Raw genomic sequence first — 11,459 nt, forward strand, 5'->3', positions numbered from 1 at the left:
ATGTTAAGAACGACACATCTCTTTGATCTGAAGAAATACACTAAGAGATCAACAGCAAGGTACGAGAGTGGTCACACGTCTGTTGACTGAAACTAAATTGGGGTCACACGATTTTATTTTATTTTGGTACTGTCCGATCTACGCCGGATGGCTTGATGGCCGTCTTGTGCCTCCCGGCTGACACTGTTAGGAATCTTCCCTGAAGAGCCAGCGACCAACGGCAGAGCAGCTTGCCTACACCGTCCGTGGCCCGGGCCAAAACCCCGCTCCCCGCCCCACCGCACTGCCGTGGTTGCGCCGCCCCCGGGCCAATCCACAAAGACTCCCTGTCATCCAGATCCGGCGGCGGTAGTACCTTGAACCCACGCAACTCTAAGATAGCCATCTAAGCGCTGCTACTGCGGCGAACTTGCGGCCCCGCACCCTTACGTTAGAGACCAGCCAACCGGCAGCCTAGGAGCTCCGCCGCCTCGAGGGGTGCTGCTTCCCATTGGGAATCGATTGGCCCAGAATAAAAATTCAGACAACTGACGCCTAAATAAAGTGATTTGAGATGAGGGTGTGACCTATCTGGCGGCATGGTGAAGTAGGCAGGTCCAGCTGCCGAGTCGGTGATGCCGGCGCGGTTGCGGTGGCCACCGGCGGCAGGGAAACAGCGATGTCGCGACGGTCGACGGCTACGGGGAAGCAGCACCTGGACTCTGGACGGATCCGAAGTTGGACCCGCTCCGGCATCGTGAACAACGACGGGGGTGAATCGGCTCCGGTATGGTTCACGCAGCCGTCGTTGAGGCAGCTCCAGCAGCACGAAGTAAGAGGCACACGGCCCAGTGCACGACGGCAAATGGACAGCGTCTCCTGCATTAGGGAGGAGGGCGGTTGTGAAATTGGTGCGGTGGGGGCACCATGGAGGAGGGGCTGAGGTTTCGCGGCTCGGGAGAAGGGAGCTTCCGGGGAGAAGGTGATTTGGCGCCCACAAGGTATGAATGGGGGGATTGGGAGGGGAGTGGAACCATGTTTTACGGACGCATTTGTCTGAAATGTGAGGGGGAGTTACAGTTCTACCCCTGCCTTTAGGCTTCTCGGCTTGGGTCTGTGTACTGGGGGTCGGAGATAGTAGAGTAACTTTGCTTCTCCCCAAATAGTGGGCGGGAGCGATTTCGGGCGAGGAGGGCGTGTTTTGAAATATAGTGGGCGCGAGCGATTTCAGGCGAGGAGAGCGTGTTTTGAAAAAGTGGGTGCGAGCTATTTCGGGCGAGGAGAGCGTGTTTTGCCGACCATGGTTTATGAATTATTCGGCACATGTCATTTCGGCCGAGGAGAAGGCACGCTTGTATGAAGTTACGAACCTACCCTTGATGCACAACGGGCCAATTAATGTGTCTCCCAAATAGGACGGTAATTTCGCGTCTCCCATTTATTTGCTCGGGCGAATTCCACCGAGCAGAGGATGTTTAACGGTTCGTTCAAAATTTGGGAGAACGAGCATCCACGTCTACCTTACCAAGTCGATTCGAATCAAATTTAGAAATATTAGCTTGCCACTTCTTTTTTAGATGGAGAGATGATGCTCGGGAGTAATGTGTTTTTACATGCTCGTTGCTAGCGATTTACTATATGACAAATAGTTGACCCACTCAAAAACGAGAATCAAACCCAAAATGAAATATCTCGATTCAATGAAATAGCTCGTTAACAAGGTCAAAATAGTGAACTAAATCCAAAATTGAACACCTCAATCGAATAGCATGTTGTACAATATTATAGTACTCCATGAACATGTTGAAAGTCAAATTAGTGAACTTGTTTGATATACGCATATATCCGTTCATGTGTGGATTGCAGACAACATGTTCTCCAATTTAAATATTTGAATGCAAGTTTATATCGAAACATGGTTTATATCAGTCTTTGATGCATAAAACGCGACCTCCCCCTCTCCCGGACTCCTGCTCTCTCTCTCTCTCTCTCTCTCTCTCTCTCTCTCTCTTTCTCTCTCTCTCGCCGACAATCTTCAATTCTATCGCACGCATCCAACACACAAACCTTGTTGGTCCTCTCTCTTTCTCTCCATCTCTCTCTCTCTTTGTGTGTGTGTGTGGTGGGGGGGGGGTCTTTCTAGTTCTCATGCATATATACTCCATCTATAGGTCTCTCTCGCACACTATGTATGATTCTCTAGTCCAAGCTAGATATCTTGGGTGCACTCATCGTACGCACACAAATTCCTTGGCTCGTTGCCCGTAACTCTCTCACGCACCACTCTGTCGTCTCGGAGCTCTTCCCCCTCTCTCTCAAACTCTCCATCTACCTGGGTCACACATACACATGCATATCTCACTCGCACTCGATAGGCCCATCTAAAACTCTATCTCTCTCCCTCGTTCTCTCTCCATCTCACACGCACACACACACACAATCTCATGCCTAGCTAGCCAAGTATGATGGTCTCTCACTCAATTGTAGGCACACGCAGTCCCCCTATATGTATATGACTAGCTAATCTTAGTCTCCATCACAAACATGTGCATGGTCTATCTCGATTTCTCTCGGGGCATCTTTCTATCGCGCACGCACCTCCCTCGATCTCCCACCCATATAGTCCCCTCACGATCTCGAGGGGGTCTCTCTATCACAAACACACCCTCTCGCCCTCCCCATGTGTCCATGTTCTCCATGTGTCCCTCTCGACCTTTGTTCCTTGTTGGCCAGACCTCTATTTGACATGTGCTATAGGGGTGTCTCTCTCCGTTGCAAACAATCGCACACTAGCTATCTTTGTGTATCTCCTCGCCTCGCTTTTCTATCTCGGAGATGCATGCATGATATGTTCGCCTAAGAAACGAAAACACACACACTCTCTCTAATTTATCGTTTGTTGTCACTTTCTCTTTCACACACATACTCTTTTTGCACACTTACTCATTCTCCTTCACACGCACTTGATCCCTCTCGACTTAGGCACTCTCCTCGGTCCATAGCATATTGATTTACTGCAAAGTCAAACATCACAAAGTTTGACCATGTACGTGGAGAAAAACAATTACATCTGGAACGGCAAACATATACCATTAGATTCACCATGATATGTAGTTTCGTATGATGTATCTTTGGTATTGAAGATATAAATAACATTTGTGTAAACCTGATCAAAGTTTCCAAAGTTTGACTTCTAAAAAAATTACATGCACTGCATTATCGAGCGGATGGAATATCTCTTTCCCCCTCTCAGCTATCTGACGCACCACTCAGCCTTATCGGGGCTCCTCAATCTCTCTCAAACTTTATATCTCCCTGGTTCACACATACACATGTCTCGCTCGCGCTATACATATAGACCCATCCAACACTCTCCGCCCTTGTTCTCTCTCTATGTGACACGCACCCCCCTAATAAGTACCATAATCCCTCACTCCATCATAGGCGCAAGCACTCCCCCCCCTAAGTATGATTATCTCTCACTAGCCATCAGGAACACACGTATTGTCTCCTTCCATCCATACGTCTATCTCGATATCTCTCGTGGTATCTTCTATCGCGCACACACCTTGTCACTCGATCTCCCACCCATGTAGTCCCATCACGATCTCCAGGGGATCTCTCTATGACAAACATACACTCTCTCCTCCCCATGTCTGCATTTTCTCCGTACGTCTCTCTCGACCTCTCTCCCTTGTTTGTCAGACCCCTCTTGGCCACGTGCTAGGGGTCTTGCTCTCTCGGTTGCAAACAACCACACACTATCTCCTCACCTTGCTTCCGTTGTCGAAGATGCATGTGTGATATGTTTGCATAAGACACACACGTTTTTTCTCAACTTTTATCGAGTGTTGTCCATGTCTCTTTCACACACGCACACACACTTTTTTCACTCACTCTTTCTATTTCACTCTCTCTCTCTCTCTCTAGTTAGGGACTCTCTCACGTCCATAAGCATATGGATGTTTTGAAAAGTCAAACCTCAGAAAAGTTTGACCAGGTATATGTGGAGAAAAACATTTACATCTGGAAAGATCATTAGATTCATCACAACATGTACTTACTTCATACTATCATTTATCTTTGGTATTGTAGATATAAGTAATTTCTTTATAAACTTGGTCAAAGTTTCAAAAGTTTGACTTTAAAAAAATTGTTGGAACTACATTATCGAACGGAGGGAGTAGCTCTTTCTCTCTCTCTCTCTCTGCTATCTCTCACGGGCCTCCCCTCTCACACGAACACTCTATACCGACGGATTATACGCTCACTGTGTCAGCGTATAGCTCCGTATATTGTTTAGTTGACCGGTCAACCAGTCCACATGCTGCTTTGTCAGCTCGTGTTCTGTATCTTCGTGTGCTGGCCCATGTGGCAGTGGGTGAAAATAAGTAAGCTAGAGGCCCATCTGACACGCGGTGAAGTAAACAAAGTTGAAACCACTCGGGGTAGCACCCCGCACGCTAGTAAATTGAGGGCGCATTGAGGACACACTTCTTCTATGTGGAGAACGCACTCGCGCACAATTCACCACTGCGCGGCGGCATGCACAGAAGGACGCACTCGCGCACACACAACACACAACACACACCAGCACACGTGTACACCGGCATCGCCGCCAGTTGAGATGGACGGCGAGGCAGCCAATAAGCGGAGGCGGCTCGACCCAAAACCGCATCCGGTGAGCCTGGACTTCATCAGCAGCCTCCCCGACAACATGCTGCTCGTCATCATCGGCCTCCTCCCCACCAAATCTGCCGTGCGGACCGCCCTGCTCTCCCGGCGGTGGCGCCCCCTCTGGCGCCGCGTCCCCCTCAACCTCACCGTCGACAGCTGCCTCTGCGACGGGGATTGCAAACGCATGGCTGCAGTCTCCAAGATCCTTTCATTGCACCCTGGGCCAGCCAGACGCCTTGACATCCGCATGTTCAGTACCAACTACAAGGTCCAACCCAAGTTTGACGAGTGGTTCTTATCCCCCGCCCTAGATCAGCTCGAGGAGCTCAGCTTTGAAGCTGGACGATGTCGCTCTCTGCCGCCGTCCGCGCTCTGCCTCGCGCCAACGCTGCGTCGCGCCAGCTTCAGCTCCTGCTATCTTCCCCAGATTAATGCCGCGCCCGCCCTTCTTCTCCCTCAACTCAAGTAGCTTGACCTCTTCGACGTTGTCATCTCGAAGAAGGCTATGGAGCACCTGCTCCGCAGCTGTACTGCGCTCGAGTACCTTCGTCTTGAGCAGATCCACGGGTTCATTAGCCTCCACATCGCCTCGACGAATCTCGGATGGATTTATGTGTCTTGCTGGCCCCGCAACAAGACATCAATTGGGAAGAGATCACTCCAGCTGTTCCACGTTATGATCATTGAGAATGCGCCTTTCCTTGAGAGATTGCTTGTATCGGATCTAGAAGGTCCAACAAAAATCAGGGTCATTGACGCGCCGAAATTGACAGCGTTGGTGCACTCGTCTGCCAAATTCTCCGAACTCTTTATTGGATCCGTAATCGTTCAGGTACAACACTTATCTTCTTCTCCGTCTTCTTGAAATTCACATTTTTAAATTTCTTGATGTATTTACGACCGTGTTCCAGAAAATGATTCCCACAAGCTTGACCCAGTCTATGCGCACAGTGAAGATCTTGGCAATAAAATCTATCGGCCCCAATCTGGATCAAGTTGTTGGATTCCTTACATGCTTTCCGTGCACAGAGAAGCTACTCATCGAGGTGAAACTTCTTTCCTATTAGTAAACGGTAATCACAACGTAGCTCAAATTTTTCGTAATTTTCCCAAATTACGATGACAAGTGTAGTGTTCAAAACTGAATGTACGCACTGCACCGAAAGAAATGTTTTTAGTATTTTTTCTCACGTGATCACCTGCATCGTTTTGTTGTTGTACTACTATAGTAGCCTAGGCTAGTCATAGTGGAAAGTAACTTAGACTACTCCAGTAACTCTATGGTTACCCTAAGAGCAAGTACTACCTCCGTCCTGGTTTACTCTTCCTATTTTGTAGTATCAAGATTTGACCATAGATTTAACTGACAAAATGTTAATGCATGTCACTAAGAACTATATCGTTGGATTCGTATTTGAACATAATTTCAAATGGTGTAATTTTTAGTGACATGCATTGGCATTTTCTTACATAAATATATGGTCAAAATTTTATACTAAATAAGAGGTAGTACAAAAGTGGGCTATAACGGCCCTCCACTATGTAGGCCAAACACGTGCCAAATTCACTTGTGATGCATTTGGCATCGATGCCCCTCCATTGCTCACCTGGTGCCCCAATCTGGATCACCTACTTTGCTCCGGTGCCCAATTAACTCACGCAATGAAAAAACACTTGCGTGGGAGAGAGAGGACTGAGGCAATAAAAAACACTTGTTTGGGAGAGTGAGAGGCTGGTGTAGTTGGTTTGATTGATTTGTTTATACATGTGGGTCTGTGTGCACAGCGGTGCCAACTCTCTCACATCGCGAGTGCGGTGCCAAAATCTTTTGATTTGACATCGATGCATATTATGGCATCGGCCACATAGTGGAAGGCAACAAATGCCCAAGCTCTTCACGTACTCCTAGGTAAATGAGAGGAAAGAGAGAGAGAGAGAGAAATATCACTAGCCAGCCAACCCTATCGTATGAGAGAATGATATTGGTACCTCTTGATGACACGGCAATCCTATACAGGCAGCTGCTCTAATATGTTCTCTTCTTTTGCAGATAAAAAAGACCCGAAAGTGAAAAATGTGTTGCACTATAACAATCTCATCGAATGCCTTGATCTCCATCTTACAGAAATTGATTTGATCGACTACCAAGGCAGCACATCTGAGATTAAATTGGCCAGGTTCTTTGTTCTGGAGGCAAGTGTGCTTAAGGTAATGAGGTTTGGCGTTCTCTGGCGCAACAATGAATGGCGTGCTGATCACCGCAAGCGTCTAAGCCTAAATGACACAGTCTCCGCAGAAGCTGAATTTGTTTTTGAAACATCAAGTGGCCAGAGACTCGAAAACTTATTTGCCCATTAGTGACTTGTCAGGGCGGTGGATTTTAGTTTGTACGATAATGCTGCATCCACCTAAAGTAACGAAAGTTCTTACGTAAACTTCCTAGTAATTCCCTCTTCGTAGGAGCAGTATTACTCCTAACATTTGTAATATCAGTTGAAACTTGTAATATTGCCGTGTCCTATTCCTGCGTTTTCAAAATCCTGCGAGTCAAACAAGTCCTGAGTTGGTGATGATGTTGTGCCTGCCATCTTTCACCAATAGCCGTCGGATCTAGATCTCACGCATAGAAACCAAACTTCTCCAGTTTTGCAAAAAGATGCCCGCACTTGTTCCCTATTTACAAACAACTCCTTGTCTCTCACAATCAGCCTTATCTCCTCCCCACCACATCTAGAAGGCCATGGAAAAATCTGGCGCGATGGCCACTGCCTGCGCCGTCCACCCCCCAATCTTGGTGTTCCGTGCAATGCACGGGCATCTACGCACGGGAAATTATGTCGAACACAGCTAGTTCACTACACCACAACACTGATATAAGGACACAAAAACTACCGGGAGAAGGCACTTATAAGGGCAGACAAACTGCTGGGACAGTGTTTCTCCCGGCAGATAGAACTGCCACGAGAACGGCTGCCAGGGATTACTTGTCTCGACAGATAAATTTCTCCCGGCAGTTTCTCTGCCTTGGCCCATGCATTTGCCGGCAGTCCATTTCTCCCGGCAGATTGGTTGGGGCACATGAAACTACAATTACCAGCAGTTCTATTGCCTGCAAAAGCATGTTCACCCGGCAGTTATTATGCCAGGACTCTGATTTCACTATCAAACTGTTATAGGAAGCCCTAATGCACTACACTTCGTTATGTTCAAGCACTCAGGCAGATCACACAATTTATACATACACTTTAAAGTAACATATAGGCCTCATCGAAAACCTTAAACTTCATTTAATAAACATAACAACCATACATATACAGGTTGTGCCACAAAAGGAGCACATATATGTTTCTAGGTGTGCGTCACAACAAAAATATAAGTGGTGCCTCAAGGAGAGAAGTATATATGTTTCTAGGTGTGCCACCCAACCAAAAAGAGCATATAGTGGCTGCTTATGTGCCAAAACAACCACCAAGATGAGCAGAACCTGCCAATGTCACCAGGTTCAACAAACAAGGCACATTACATAATCACTCCACCAACTTAATTGTAGGTCTTGCAAACATTCAGCAGCTTGTAGGTCATCCAAGCCTTCAGAAGTTTGTAGATCATGCAAATCCTCAGAAGCTTGTAGATCATGCAAATCCTCAGAAGCTTGTAGATCACCCATACCTCCATCAACCAGTGTATCTTTGGTAAACCTGCAGCAGACCGGAAACTCAAAACAGAGCTCTCATAGCACAATAAAGCTATTGTAACATAAACATGCAGCTAGTACTTGAAGGACAAGATAGCCCAATAAAAATGCAATCTTTACATCATACAAGGACAAGTGTTCTAAGACCTTTGTTTGCCTTGCTATTGGGTGTTGGCTGAAGCAGCGCACGCTGTGAACCTATTCAGTACGTGGAGTTTGAATCAAGGCTAATGTTGTACAAAGCTCGTTCATTGGAGATGAAAAGGATTTGAATCAGGCTAGTAACAAAACAGTAAAAAATGATATTTCTGTCGTTCCAAACTTGTTTATAGTAACCTAAAGGTTGAGGTTATGACCTACCCATGAAGAAAAGCACCCAACTTGTTGGGCTTACAAATAAGCCACCAACAATAAAAGCGCTCGTTCAAATAATGTGCTTGTAACAGGATAAAATGTTTGCAACGGTCACCTTTGGCAAAATTGCTACTGGATTAAAATGGATGTAGGCTATTTCATTTCTCCTCTGTATTCTCATTTTGCCTAATTTTGTTGTTTACTAAAATGACCTAAAATGGATGCAGACTAAAATGGACTAAAATGGATGCAGACTAAAATGTAAGTAGCTAGCTAGCTGGGATGCTTGCTACAAGTACGTACTAATCATCTCCTTTTTTAAGTTATGCATGCAGCCTCATCTTAACAACCATGTACATACTAATCTAGTAGCTCCAGCATGTACGCGCTACTACTAGTACACACATGCTGTTGTTTTAGTGTGTAGCTATTTTTCTTTACACCTCACAGCAAACATCAAATCGTTTTGGTTTCTTTGGGAGTTGCACCTGCAAGTATTCTATACGGCACATGAATACAGGTTCAGGAGAACCAAGGGCTTAACAGAGTACAAGAAGTTCAGGTTGGATATATGCCTTACAAAGTGTACTCTCTGTCTCCATTCAAACTTCTCCTCCGAGCATGTTGTAGCCTTTGCTCAGCTGCTAGTGACTACTTGTCCTGAAATAATACATGAACATATAAGAATCAATGCTTCATGTTATTCTTATGAAATAGTAACTTATATGGAGTAAAAACTAGATTGGAGAGAAGGGAACTGTAGAAAACCAACATATTATACTCCCTCCATCCCATAATGTAAGACGTTTTTTGTCACTACTTACATTATGGGACGGAGGGAGTAACATTTAAACTCTAGAAGAGTAGTCCACTTTCAATCTGTCTTTGCAGCAAAATGAAAGGAGGCATAAATAAGTTCTCTAGCTAGTTGTTTTCTTCCACGTAGTAGTATGTGTGTGTGATGACAGTCGAACTAGATGATCAATGGGGATAAACAGCACCAATACAAATACATTTTTGTCCAAAGCTTGCTTGTAGTACTCCTAAAGTGTTTTACTGATTTAGTATTAAGTTGTAGCATCCACTTATTTAGCACCGTCAGGTTATTGAACTTCCTATACTAATAAGACTTACTAGAACGTGTGTGCAGTCATTTAGAAGTATCCACTGCCATTGTGCATAGATCATTTTAGAAGTTTTGACTGACAGAGAACATATCTACAGTCCTTTATGTACAATCTAAACTGAAACTGCAAACATTCCCTACTGCTTCCTACCAAGATGTCTGAAGATTAAAACGATAAAATGTATTGAAGAACTATTCTTGCCATGAGTGTGGCAAATCACGAGCATTATGAATTCCTGGAACAAACCTAACACTGCTAGAACCAGTCCCCAATCCTTTCACTGATAGCGCCTGCATCAATTTGGAAGCAAAATAAAGAGGCAGCAATAAGAAAGACTTGGAGCCCAGTAGTAATTCGGTGGAAGGGAGGGAAAATCTGCAGCAAGGAGAAGATAAATCATCAATATCTCGTGAGTTCTCATCGAACAGAAAAGAAGAGTTTCACAACCTTTGTAAGGAAAAGCATACCTGCATCGCGTTTCCACCATGACAGATCTGAGCACCATGATGTATTAGCGTAGTGGGGAGCAGGCACCGCGCTCGCCGTCGGTGTGGTAGGAGACGTGGTGGGGAGCCCGACCACGCTCGTCCGCGTGGAGGGTCGCGGAGAAAAGGAGCGCGATGGCGTGGGCTGGCACGGCGAACTTGAGACAACAGGCCCGGAGTTCGTAGCGGGATCTCGTGCTGGGGATCAAGGCGACGTCGACCTCGACGCACCGGCGCCGTCGACCAGTCCTAGGGCGGTGCCGTGGGGAGCGAGGCGACGTTGACCACGCACACCAGATCCGTGTGGACGGAGTCGAGGTCGATCTCGACGCACCGGCGGCATCGATCTCAGTGGGGGTCGCCACATCGGCGGAGGGGGTCGGCGGTGGAGGGCGTAGTTGAGGACAGAGGGGCTCTCCGCTGCGGCGGCAGTGGAGGAGAGATGGCTCTCGACTCTGGAGGGTTCGATTTGGGGAAGTACTGGGCGGCGGCTATAACTCTTTTTTTTTTGAGCGAAAAAAAATAAGTCTACCGCTTTTTCTCCCGCGCCAGCGCGCGTTTGGGCCCAATTATGTTGGTCTCGCGCCATGGACAGCCCGGCAGACCGTGGGCCGTGATTTAGTTGTGCCGGCAGATTTGATGACCTGAAATGTGGACAACATTTCCGGCAGTGCAAGTGCCCTTGCTACTAAGGATCTCCCGGCAGTTCTTCTACCCTTAAGTACTTCTGCCGGCAGTATCTAGATTTCCGGCAGATGGTTTGCCCTTATTCTGGTATTTCTTCCGGCAGTTAATTGCCCCCAATCAAGTGTTGTGGTGTAGTGGTTGTAAGCAGGCTAGGTCTACAGCCATGATGATAGTCACTGCACACGGTGAGGCTGACTATGGTATGCCGAATACGGCGCCTATACTCAGGTGTCATCTCCGGCGTAGGGTCTTGTCACTTCACTGTGAGGAGCAGCACGTAATAATTTCACCAACGGGTAGTACAGTGCTACTACATTGGTAGTACTACTACTACTAGTACCAGCACCACCGTCTGGATTTAGTAGTACTACCACGTCCATTTGAATTTAGTATTTTGACTAGCAATATCTAGTAATGCATGTCACAAAAAATGTACTACTCCCTCTGTAAATAAAT

The 11,459-nt window shown here is 46.6% G+C and overlaps 1 long non-coding RNA gene across 1 annotated transcript; it reads right to left on the minus strand.

Annotated features, from left to right (window-relative positions):
• Positions 1 to 7,920: 7,920 nt before the first annotated feature.
• LOC123078201 (uncharacterized) lies at positions 7,921 to 10,793 on the minus strand. Its single transcript, XR_006437186.1, has 4 exons — positions 10,299 to 10,793; positions 10,078 to 10,206; positions 9,285 to 9,364; positions 7,921 to 8,354 (listed from the first exon to the last, which is right to left on the minus strand). It is a non-coding gene; the product is annotated as an uncharacterized lncRNA (long non-coding RNA).
• Between the last annotated feature and the right edge of the window lie 666 nt (positions 10,794 to 11,459).

The sequence above is a fragment of the Triticum aestivum genome, chromosome 3D, assembly GCF_018294505.1.
Source record: "Triticum aestivum cultivar Chinese Spring chromosome 3D, IWGSC CS RefSeq v2.1, whole genome shotgun sequence".
In the NCBI taxonomy this organism is placed as follows: Eukaryota; Viridiplantae; Streptophyta; class Magnoliopsida; order Poales; family Poaceae; genus Triticum; species Triticum aestivum.